This window comes from Planococcus citri, chromosome 3 (assembly GCF_950023065.1).
Source record: "Planococcus citri chromosome 3, ihPlaCitr1.1, whole genome shotgun sequence".
NCBI lineage: Eukaryota > Metazoa > Arthropoda > Insecta > Hemiptera > Pseudococcidae > Planococcus > Planococcus citri.
In genome coordinates, this window is record NC_088679.1 from 68,512,493 (window position 1) to 68,525,247 (window position 12,755).

Here is a 12,755-nt window from a genome sequence, read left to right on the forward strand (position 1 = left end):
TTTATTTTGGAGGATTTTTATTTTACTGTAGGTACGTTTTTTTTGAGAATGTGTACCTATTCATTGAAAAGAAATTTGAATTTTCAGAATCAAATATCCACTTTTAGAAATTGGATTTGGAAAAAAAATCTTTGAGGATTGCCCAACTGCTCCTTTGAATGAATCTTTATCTTACTTAGTTACCTTTCTACTTCTGATGTAGTGTTTTCAAACGATCTAATACCTAATCGAAAAGGTCATTCCACATCAAATTAACCTGGTTTTGCGTTTAGCTCCCATTTTTTGTACATACATACATATATATGGTTTCTCACATTAGGAAAGGACAGAACTACATAGAAGTTGCCATCATTGAGCCCTCAACCCTCATGAGCTCTGACATTTTAAAAGGTATTTGATAGAAGTATTTAAAAATTTCCAAGATTTAAAATTGAGCTTTTTATTGAAAAATCAATTTTCAAAAGCTTGCTCAATTTTGGAGCTATGATTTCAGAATTTGAAAAAAAAAATCAGGAAGCATAGGTACATTTTTGGATAAAAAATTTTCGTTCTAGTATTTATTTATTTTCAAGGCTCGTTTCAAAATTTGAAAAAAATTCAGGAAGCGTAGGTAGGTACATTTTTGGATGAAAAATTTTCGCTTTAGCATTATTTTTTTTCGAGGCTCGAGAGCAAAGGATTAGGAAATTTTTTGAAAATGGTACCAGATACAGATCAAAATAGTTGTTTTTGTCAATTTTTTAATCATTTTTTCATTTATTATAGTCTATTTTATTTTACACTACTTTTATAGTGAGTTTAACTGTCCTGCCTGCTGTTTTTGTCAAAATTGCAAGAAAATCCTGATTTTTTGTTCGCAGTTGCAAAATGGAAGTGGGGTTTTGTTGCAACAAATTGCAAAAAAAGTTTTGTTTTCCCGCCAGAATTGTCAAAAAAACACCCTATTGTTTGCCAAGATTACGAAAAAGTCCTGGTTTTTTGCCTCGAATTCACAATTATTGCTAAAAAGAATCTGTGTGTGTTTTTTTTTGTTGGCAAAATTGTCGAAAAATCGTATTTTTTGTCAAAATTGCAGAGAATAGCAAAAAGTTCAATTCTTGCGAAAATATTGTGCTTTTTTCATCTTTTTCTCATTAAACTTTGAAATTGTAATTTTTTTCAATTTTTACTTTTCTTTGAAATTAAAAAAATTTTGACACCGACCCCTTTCCTCTTCCAATTGAAACATTTGAAAAAATGTCTGCTCAGTCTCCCCCCCCTCGACCCCTTTAATTCGTAAAAATGTTTCATTTTTATTTTTTATCCTTCCAAAATTTTTATTTTTTTCTCCTTTTTTTCGTTCATTTTTCAATCTTTACTTATAAAAAGAAAAAAAATTTGGTTCGAAGATGTATCTTGAATAAGTTTTGAGACCCAAAGATTGACACACTTGAAAAATGAATTCCTGTCAACATTTTGATCTGCATTATTTGCATTTTGTCCTATTTGTTAGACACTTTGCTTTCTCTAAAATGTTGTTGGTCTTCTAATAATATTCTTGTTTGAAAATATGTTGTCTCCCCCTCCTTAAAAAAAATAAAAAACTACAGAATTATAATTAAATTATTTTAAAAACTGTCCAGTCAAAAATCCTCTATTTTTCTCGATTTTTCATACTGCCCTTTTTTGTTGGACTCCCTGTGGTATTTTTATGAGGTTATAGCTTATTTTATTGATTTTTGAAATATTTTTCAATTTCTTTCCCTAAATAGTAATTAATGGTTATTGTTATATGTAGAATAAAATAATTAAATTTGAAGCCATTTTTACATTTTTGATTATTTTTGTACTTTGCTCGTGACAATTTACTAAATTTTTCAATTTTTTGATTTGCTAGAGATTTTTATCTCATTTTAAGAAATAATTGTGTGAATCTTGAAGATTTTTTTTCAATCCTACTTCTCTACATTACGAACAAATTCCAATAGAACGCTTGAAAATGTGAATCTGTTTCAAATTTATTTATTTTAGAGGGTGCCATATACAGCTACGAAGGCTAGGGACACCACAACATTTAAATTTGACACAGTTACATTACAAATTATAAATTATAGATTATTACTGAAATCAAATTTCAATTCTCCTTTTTCCCTCTTTTATAAGGTATGTTTTAAGCAAACTGGGCTAAATGCATGGAATTAGAATTTGTGAAATATTCTTGCAGCTTCTTCTCGAAATGTCTCCCAGATCCCACCTCAAGTCTTTATTCTCTACAGGGTGTCCAACAAATGTGAAAAATTGAATTTCTCGATGTTTTCTTTCCTTTTTGCTTTCTCACTTTTCAGTTTTGTAGCTTGGAAATTTGTGTAAGGCGAATATTGGGAATATTTATGATATGCCCTCATAAAGAGAGTGACCAATCTATGAAATTGAGGTTAGATTTATGTTTCAAAATGTTCAAAAATGCCGAACATTCCCTTATGTGGAAGAATTTTTTGGCTATAAAATTGAAGCGAATGCTTCAAATATGTACATATAATTTGGGCAAGGGCCTCAAAACGCAGTGGGAGGCGTCGAATGCCCAAAAATTTTAAAAATCAGTTTCAGCGTTTTTCTTATCTTTTGAAAAAATTTGAAAAAAATTGCATTTTGGGACAGCCCAGCTCGCTGGATGTGAATTCGAGATCTGTTATGGTCAACTTTCTGACTAGAAGAGTAAGTAAATTTTTCAAAATTCTATTTTTGATCAGATTTTAAATTTAGTTAGCGAGATTATTTGACTCGCTGAATTTAGATGTGGCGATCAGAAAAATTTTGATCAATTTTGAGACCGTTCCCAGGACTGAAAATGCTGTCACAACACGCTTTTTTGATCATTCAAGTAGGTTCAACCACTCGAAAAGTGCTGAAAATGGGCATAAATAATATGTAGAATATGGTTTAGAAATAGGCTATCTCTGAAAAATTCAATTTTTTCCAATGCACGACTGGTAACGTGCAGGTCATTTACAGAACTTCAAAATCAGTTTTAGAAACCAAAAAAGCTAGAAAAATGTCTGAAAAATGTTTTGCGGTATTTGTTCTGGGAACCTTTAGTTGCTGGTTAAATGTCATATCATTTGGCTGAAAAACGTCCTAGATGGAGTTGAAAGTGTGAAAATCGTATTTGATGCCACATTCTCCTACCTCTTGTGGTTAGCTGGGGAGAGAGACAAGAGCTCCATTCCAAGGGAATAAGGCATTGTCTTTTCATCACGATTATGCATTATGCTCCATTGCTAGTCTGATCAAATGATCACCCATTAGACTTCTTTCAACCCCCCCCCCACCAAATCATCTCATATCATCACTCCTCCTAGGATAACAAATCTAACCAGCAACGTAAGAGTACATAGGTAAGCCCAACATTCTGCACTTATCACAAGCATCTAATGTTTCGATCCGAGTAAATTTTGCAAATTCCATTCTTTCAGCTACGTAATCGTCCTTTTGTCACACCCACATTATAATACACTGTTTGAGCAGGTATCCAGGTAATTACCAGATTATTCTCATTGACCGCATAGAATCACACATAGGTTTAGGTATCAACAATCCGACTCTATCGGTACCTGCTACTATAAAGAAGGCGAGCAAAAAAAAATATGATGGAAAAAATAAAGTGTTAAAGACCTATAATCAGTGGTTTCTCTTGTATGTGCTATGTTCAAACTCATCGATACAATAGGGTCCAGGCGAATGAAACGCCATCGCCATGCTAGTCGGTGGTATACTCGTATTGTAGGCCTTGTAAATGCAATACCGCAGCATACAGCATATACGGTGGTACACGGTACCGACGAAATCATGACACAGCGCAAAAATATCACAACGGAGAAAAGATAAACGAATGTTTTACCAGGAAGAAAGTGGCGGCTACTGGTTTTGTATACATTAGTTCGGCAATGCCTCTTGCTCTCTTCTCGCTGTACTACAACACATTGGTACGCGGCTTGTACGTCTATGTATATTCGAATGTCCTCAGATGAAAAGATTACTTTTATTAATGAATTTACATTATTCCGGTTGGAAGGCATGGGTTTAGTGACGGAGTTATATCTCTGATGCTTCGTTGAATAGCTTTATATGTGTTATACAAGTGTCGGGAGTCTCTTTTATTCCATACATGGCCTACTTCTTATACGCGATGTAAGAAGAAGAAGCCTGAATGAGACTCTATTCATTCAAACGATAGAATCAAAAAAATCGTACACCAGAAAAAAAAACAGGATGTTAGCCCGACTCGTGTTTCAGCGTGAGGCTGAGACTGATGCTGAGGCTGTCGATGGTGATGGTGAAAAAAAAATGAGTGTAAGGTGCGCAGTGAGAATACTTTAATTGATTTTGGCTTCATTCATAATGTTTGATCATTGACAATAGTCGGGTGGTATCTTCAATGAATTGTTATGTTGACTTGACTCAGCAGGATTTTGATTAACTTTTGATCAAATTTTGGAAATGTGTGATCATTGCATGCTTGAATGTATTAAGTATTATGGTGAATTTTGGAATCCCCCCTCCCCCAAAGTTCCCCATAACGTTAAGAATCAGTCATATTTTCTTCAGAGTCCAGCAAAAGACTTGAAAAAAATCACTTCACCGGCTACCCCAATTTAACATGAACCAGAACTTCTTTACTCGTTCAAAATTCCAAATCTAAACACTTCAAATGCACGAATTTTGACTCAACAAACCCCAACCCTGAATCCTCAAGTTCATTTTCAATTCAGACGAAACAAAATGACCACCTTTCATCCAAACCAAATTTGTATAAGTACTATCAAAATCTCCTCCAATTCCTCCAATTTGCAAAACCCTCGCTTCTGGAAATCTCCCACAGTCAAACAGCAATTCCGCTCTGCAGCTAAAAACAAACACAGATATCCTTAAAATACTCTACCAAGACGATAAATTAAACCGATCTCGTTTACACAACTACCCCAAGACAGCCGATGTTACCCAACACGGTGAACTCCGCCCTACAAAACGTATTTGTGAAAGAAGTATACTTACAACTACAACATCGGGGGGCATGCAACTATTAAAATTATTGTTTAATAAATTCGTCCTCGGAGACCAATCGTAACCTTATGAAAAATGAAGAAAATACGAAGGAAAAAATGTGTCGCTTCGAACTCCTTAGGGGTTGTTTTTCTGAACAAACTTACTAGTGATAATTTCTTCAGCCTTTTCCAATGCGCACTCTTTCTTTGCCAGCGCCAGCGTTTGATGATCCATATCTTTTTATAGCTTCGCTGACATTTTTGCTACTTAGACTTACGCGTTTGCAAGACTCTTTCTATACTACTTACTAATATTCGTACACTTAATTAATAGGCCGAATTGTAATTTCGAGTGATCGCACTCTTATATACGATCTTCAGTTTTTTTTTCCATTCTATACCTATCTCTCTATCTCTCTCCTATACAAATTTTCAATAGCTTATAAGAGTGTTTTCTGTATCACTGCTACCTGGAGGTATATTCTCGCATGAACATACATACTTACAAGTTGAATATGAAAAACGAATGAAAAATACTTCACGTGTAGAACAGAGATTACAAATGACAAAATAATTATAACCTTATAGTAAAATACATGGCTAAGTATAGAGGTAGATACTAGATACGCGGTTTATAATAAACCATGGTGCGGTTTTCACAGAGTATAAATAGCTTTGAGTAAACACGTGAAATGTAATACTTTAAATATTAACCTTTGTGGCCACCAGCACCCTTGAATTAATCATTTCGTATGCCTCGTAAGGGTCATTTCAAGAAATTCATCGCGGTAAAGTTATATGCCATAGGTAACATATACGACGACGAAGTCGTAGTAGAAAGGGGAGAATATTTCATTTCCAGTTACAACGTTTTAAAAGCTCGAATAAAAAATACGTTTCAATCAACGAGGTCATTTTTCATACCCTATGTTCTGTTCATATGTATATTGTTCTTGCATAATCATCGTGATCCATGGGGACACATATCAACTCTTATATGTATACAAACCAATGTGAATATGTTTTCAACAAATAATCCGGGCAAAAGTTCATATTGTAAATTATGATTAAATGTACACAAGGAATCTTACATGATTTTTATCAGATTTTATAGACACTCTTCTCCCCCCCCCCTCCTCTGTCCATTTCATCATTTTATTCGAAAGAACGAGAGAATTGTCAAAAAAAATTCACACTATCACTAACAAGGTCGTACAGTTCATTGAAATCCATGGTCGAGACATTTTTGTGACTTGTAGACTACTTACTTTTTTGATTTAAAAAAAAAATCTATGCAATGAACAGCAAAATTTTTATTTCATTTCCTTACTCAAGATTTTGTAAAATCATCTCTTTGTTCTACTTCTTGAACAATCATTTTTTCAGATTTGAAAAAAATCAAGTGCCTCAAGCAAAACGAGGGCAAAACAAAACGTGTGATTTGAAAAAGTTTTTTCTGCATTCGTGAGAAAACCAGGTCGGAAAATTCGCGATTTTAAATGAATTGTGTATCTTTATCTTTTGACTTAGGCAACCAACTGTTGACTTGGCATTGGCAAAAAAATAAGTTGGTTGCTAATATAGGTAGTGAAAAAGATGCACAATTTCAAAATCGCGAATTTTCCTATAATTTTCTCATATGTATTTTGTATCCAGAATCAAGATAGTGAAAGAAAATTCAATTTTTAAAAAAGGCAACATAAACAAACTGATTTTGATTCCATTCTCAGCGAATTTCTGTTTTGAAGTTACATAATACGTGTGTACGTTTATTATTGAGAAAAACAAGTAAAAAGATTACTTGAAAATTACGTTTATTACTTAATTGCATAATTTCTTTTCTACTCAAAATCAAATATATTTCAAGATTCATTCTCCAAGTTTTTGGGGTTTCAAGTTTTGACTTATACGGTACACTGGTCGAAAAATAATTCTAAAATCACTATTTTTGACATGAGAATTGGTTTTTTGGACTGGAATTTTTCAGATTTGAAGAATGTAGTTTCCTAGAAAATTTACATACTTGATTTAGAAAAAAAAGAGAGAAGTAGCCTGAGCGAAGCCAGGGCAAAAGCTTTTGAAAATTTAAGGTATAATCCAATAGAGGAGATTAATTAATCAAATAAAAATTGAAAACAACGACAATTTGGATAATGATGTCAATAATTCAAGAGGGTTAAAATTTTGCTTCTACGAGTTCCAGAATCAAACAGTTTCTAATTTAAAATTTAAAAAAAAATCTCCCATAATTTTGAAGCTATTGAGGTAAACAAAGTTGTGAAGAGCCGAAGCGGGTGTTACTATTGTTGTCTCTCCATTGAAGAATTTTAAAAATAATAAACGTAAAAATTTTTCAATGCAAGTAGACTGACAATTTGTAATTGCGAAAATTTTTGAAGAAACTTATGAATTTCTTTCAATAAATTGTGTAATTATTAAAACAAAAAAAATTAAAAATTTTCACAAGACAAAATCATGTAAATTGAATTCAAGAAATGCAAATAACCATGTTTTGATAGGTATAATTCTTTTTTAAGCATAGAAATCTTGAAAAACAGTTCATTTTACAGATTTTTTTTGGTCAACAAACTTCAATTTTCTTTTCGAGGATCAAAATTATGGTCATTTCAATTTTCTAGGTACTTACTCCTTAGTTTATTTATTTGAAAAATGTATTATTTATTTCTTTAAAATTGGAGAATTGTCTCGAAAATTTCCTGTTGGTAATCTTTTGACATGCAATTTTTTAAAAAACTTTTTCGAGGTAAATGATATGAAAAGGTGAAGGGGAAGGGGAAGGAGGGGGGGGTCGTATCAAAAAATTAATTTGAAAATTGAAATCAGTATTTTTGAAAATCCATTACAGCACAGGTTACCAAACTTTTTCAATTTTGTGAGATCTAAGTAGTTTTCATCAATTGAAAAAATAAGACGTATAAATTTGGAAATAAACGCGTCTAACAAACCAAAAAATTATGAATCACTCGATTTTTCTTATTTTTTTCAAAATTTTGGGACTTGATGTGGGTATTTGAAGAACAAAAAAATGAGTTGTTATATGATTTTCAATTTTTTTTCAGAACTTGGCCAAAATTGAGAGGGGTAAACTTTTTTAGGGTATCGAGATCCTAAATAAACAAAAAATTCAGATCCATACTATTTTTAAAAATTTTTCTTCTTAGATTTTGCATTCATTTATCATCTTTGCGAGCTTTCAAAATTTGTAAAGAATCTTGTTTCAACTCTGTTTAAAATTTGTCAACGAATTTACTTTCATTTGAATGGATTTTCTTTTGTAGGGTCAGATGTTGGGTACTGTGCAAAAGCATTATGAGATCCTCTCCCTCTGCCCCAAAAGCTCTAAAGAATTAGAAGTGATATGATAGATATAGTGGGCTTGAGCTGGACCAGCAGGAGCGACCAGTTGATAAAATTAATCAAAATAGAAGGACTTGAAGCAAGAAATGCTTCGTCAGTAGTATAGAGATAGATCTAGTTGCTAAAAATCGAACCTCTTCCTTAAATGAGAGGAAAGTGAGGGTAGGGAGGGAGGGAGGTGTTCAAGTGTGAAATCTAGAGTAACCAAGAGGTTGTGTTTTTTCAATTTTTGTCAAAAAATCATATTCAGCATTTTCAATCATTCATGTTGGTTTCGTCACACATCTTGTGTTTCTGAAGTTGCCACTTTTCTCTTATGGTTCAGGATGACGATTCGAGGATAGTGAGAGGTAGCTTTTCACAAACTTTTCCAGTCACTGCCGATCGAGCCAGTTACAAATACAGTAATCTGTTCGATTTTGTCGCCAATTCGAGGGAAAATAGACCTTAAACTCGCTTCACCGGTAATTAAAAACTCGTCGATGATCCATACACCACACCACACCACACACCACAGCCAAAAGATTCTCTTCGTATAACGCGGAAAAAGCAGCATGACACAGACGATCTCATCAATATTAGCTTTTTTTCATTACCATAATTTCTTCATTATATATACGTAACGGACGATGCGATCCCTCTGCAAACATTCTTGGGCGCGTGGATAAATCGTAAACGTTCAATTGGGCCGGTAAAGTAAAGAGGAAAAAAACCTCTCCCTTGTGTTTTTTTTTCTCCTTTCCAACAACACTGATAAAAATTCCATTCGAACCCTCTTACCAGAATAGAGAATTTTCTCTCGTCGAAGCGGCAGCAAGAGGGGTAAAAAAAGGCTCAAAATCGAAAAGACGAGATTTGTTTTAAAAGAAAAATTAATTAAATTATGCGCGCTGGCCTGGCAATTTGTAAAGAAAAAGCCCTTTTTTTTTTTTTGAAACGTTAGATCGAGCGGAGTAGAAGTAAAAAACGGTTAAAAGCGGTTTTTAAGAAAGAAATAAAAGAGAGAATTCGCTCATACGGGGATGACAAAGTGAAAAAAATGTGAGAGGTGGGTGCGGGTGAAGTAGGAAAACGGAGTTGGCCGGAGTATGCCCGGCGTTTCCCGCCGAGTAAAGCTCCGTGTATTCATACTAAGACTCATCCATCATTAATCAGAAATTCGCTGAGTCAGAATGTCTGTTTGCCCCTGTCATGTCCGCCTAACTTTTGACGGCATAAAAATCCGACAACTTTCTTCCTTGTGAAAGCCATTTAATCGGGTAGACGAACATGGTATCTATATCCTTTGAAAAAAAAAAACAACAAATGAAAATAAAATTCGGTAAGACGAAAAATTTTTCTACGGTAATTTTTATTTTATTTCGACTTTTTTTCTCAGACTTTTGAACGTGTCGGAAATAATACTTACCGATGTGTGTTTTTCGTCTTACCTAATGCCCTTTGCTGGAAAAAATTTGTATCTGCAACGATAGAAAGTCGAAAGATGATTTGGTTCCAGAGGGGGAAAAAAGAATCAGATTGAATCGATCTATTTACGTGTAATCAACACCTTTTAAATACAAGTAGGACTAGCAACCTCACACACACAGTTTAGTGGTAGCTTGTAATCTCAGTAGGAGGTCGTCGGTACTCGGTAATCTATTCTTTTCGGATGAATATAGCCTGCTTAGGTGGATAATACACATGTATACCTGAACACATCGCCGATGATTTATTGCTGTTATCTTACTCGCTACACTGTTGGCATTTTGCTTTGCTTGATTTCACGTATTTTGTCGTGTATCGTATTCGTATGACGACCTGAGCTACTGATTATTTGTGGGTACTTTCTACTGTAAGTTTCTAATACTCGATCGTATTGTGATGATTTCAGATGTGAATTTGCGATACTGGAGCCGTTGAATCGAGAAGTCGAAGGTAAGCGTGAGATGTATGGATTGGATTTTTCATCGTCTTATAATTTTCATGGGTAATTTGGATCATGTTAGTTGGATTTAATGTTAATACCGTAGCTATGAGTTGATTATTTTGCGAGATCTTGGGTAGATCTGGGTAGAGGAGGTGCTTCCTCTTCGAAATAGGTTCATATTGCCGAAAAAAGTTTCAAAAACTCGTATTTGTGTGTAAAATAATCTGAAAACTAGACTTGGTTTCCCTGATTTTTTTATCGTCGTCTTCAGCATTTTTTGACCTCGAAAAATTGGAGAAAAAGTTACCATGATTTGGTTTAAGTAAATTATGTACCTTGAAATTTTTATCGAATGAAGTGGTTTCAGCTAAACACAAGTCAATGCTTTAAAAAGTCAAGTTTTACCCCTTCCCCTCCAACCTTCCCATCAGGTTTTCTCAAAAAACCCAAAGTAAATAGTCGAGGGCTCACATAAGGATCTATTTCACCCCTCCCCCTGATCCGCCGGGACAACTTTTTTCTTAAAGAGGGGGGGGGGGTCCTAAAATCCCAGATTTTGCGTTCCAACATAGGACTTGCAGGAAAATTTTTAAACCGTACAAAGGTAGATCAAAAGAGCAGGTTAAAATTCATCACCTGTCAAAGTTTCAAGTACTTAAGTGCCTTTTTCTATTTTTGGTGAATTTTCAAAAAACAAATTTTAACCAAAAATGTGGGAAAAAATCAAAATTTTACAAAATTGACCTAGAAAGCTGAAATTTGGGATGTACCCTATTTTCGACCTGCCAAATCGTTTGGAAACTGTTTCAAACTGTTTCTAGCAGTTCTAGAGTTTCCAACAGATTTTTGAAACTCGAAATTCTCACAAAATTTCATTAAATGGAGTTGGAAAGCCGAAATTTATTCTGCAAACTATTTTCAATACGCTACGAAGGCGACTGCAGGTAGATTTCAAGTCGTTTTGGAGCCTCCAGCGACTTTTTGAAAGTTACTGAAACCTCCAGTAGATTTTTTAAACTTTAAATTTCCCCAAATGGAGATAGAAATCCGAAATTTACTCTGCACTTCAATTTTAACACCCTCTGAAGACGACTTCAGGTGGATTCAAGTCATTTTGGAGCCTCCAGCGACTTTTTAAAAATCACTGGAGCCTCCAGCAGATTTTTGAAACCCGAAATTCTCACAAAATTTCATCAAAATGGAGTTGGAAAGCCGACATTTATTCTGCAAACTGATTTCAACGACTGCAGGTGGATTTCAAGTCGTTTTGTAGCCTCCAGGAACTTTCTGAAAATTACTGGAACCTCCAGTAGATTTTTTTAAATTGAAGTAATCAACAAAAATTGATAGAATTTCGGTGATAATATGTAGTGTCACGAACTGTGAATGTGAAAAATTCTGACGTAGGTAATAGAATTTTTTCATTATTTTTTTCAGTGATCAGCGCGAAAATTGCTATAAAAATCATCCGTCAAAGTTGAATTTCAAATCTACGTACCTAATTTCGAAAAAAAAGTCGTTCAGAAATGGAAATTTGATCATCCAAAAAAATCAAAAGGTCTTTCTTTTTCATTTTTCTAATTTAATGGGCACCTCGGGTCATATGAGTTACTAAAATTACTAAAAGTGAATTTTAGCTACTTTTTCAAAAATTCATCTCGAAGGAAAAATGAGAAAAAGTTGATGTTAATAAACGAGAAACAAAAAGTGTCAACTTTTGGTTAAAACTATAATCAAAAAGCGTTATTGTTTCTTGCCAAAATTTGCTAAAAATTGTCACTTCGTCGCAACAAACTTCATATAAATATAGGTATCTCACTTTTTTCCATGCACAAATTGGCCAAAAGTCTCGTCTTGTTGCCAAAAAATTGCAAAAAATCCTTGACTTTTATGCCAAAGTTGTTTACGTTTTGCTTTTTGTCAATTTTTTCAATAAAAATGGCAAACCAGTTACTTCCTTCCAAAAATTAAATCTCGCTTTTTACCAAAAATTGACAATAATTCTCGCTTTTAAGCTATTGCTGAAAAATCGTGCTTCTTTACCCAAGAAAAGAAAAAATTGCCGAATATAGTTTCACTATTTGCTGAAAATAATTTCCACTTGAAAAGCTTCACTTCTTTGTCAAAAATTACCTACGTACTATAAATGGACGCTTTTTTACGAAAAATTCCAAAAATCTCGAATTTTTTTCAAAAATTACTTTTGTTTTTTGCTAAAACTTGCCATAAAAAAAGGTTTGTCCTTTGCTAGTATGTATTTGTCAACATCTGGCGCTTTTTTTTTGCCAAAAATTCAAAATTGTCTATGGTTTTATTTTTCTGAAAAAAAATTGGAAATGAATCATTTTTTTGCTAGTAGTTGTCAAAAAATCCCTTTTCTTTTATTTTTTAAGAGTGATTGAAATTTTGTATTTTTTTTACTTTTTTTGGTTTTTTCTGCATTAAAA

General features: G+C 33.5%; 1 protein-coding gene across 1 annotated transcript in view; it reads right to left on the bottom strand.

The window, feature by feature from the left end:
• The window catches only part of LOC135838494 (homeotic protein proboscipedia-like), a 104,616-nt gene that overhangs the window by 55,630 nt on the left and 36,231 nt on the right, over nucleotides 1–12,755 (bottom strand). The window lies entirely within an intron of this gene.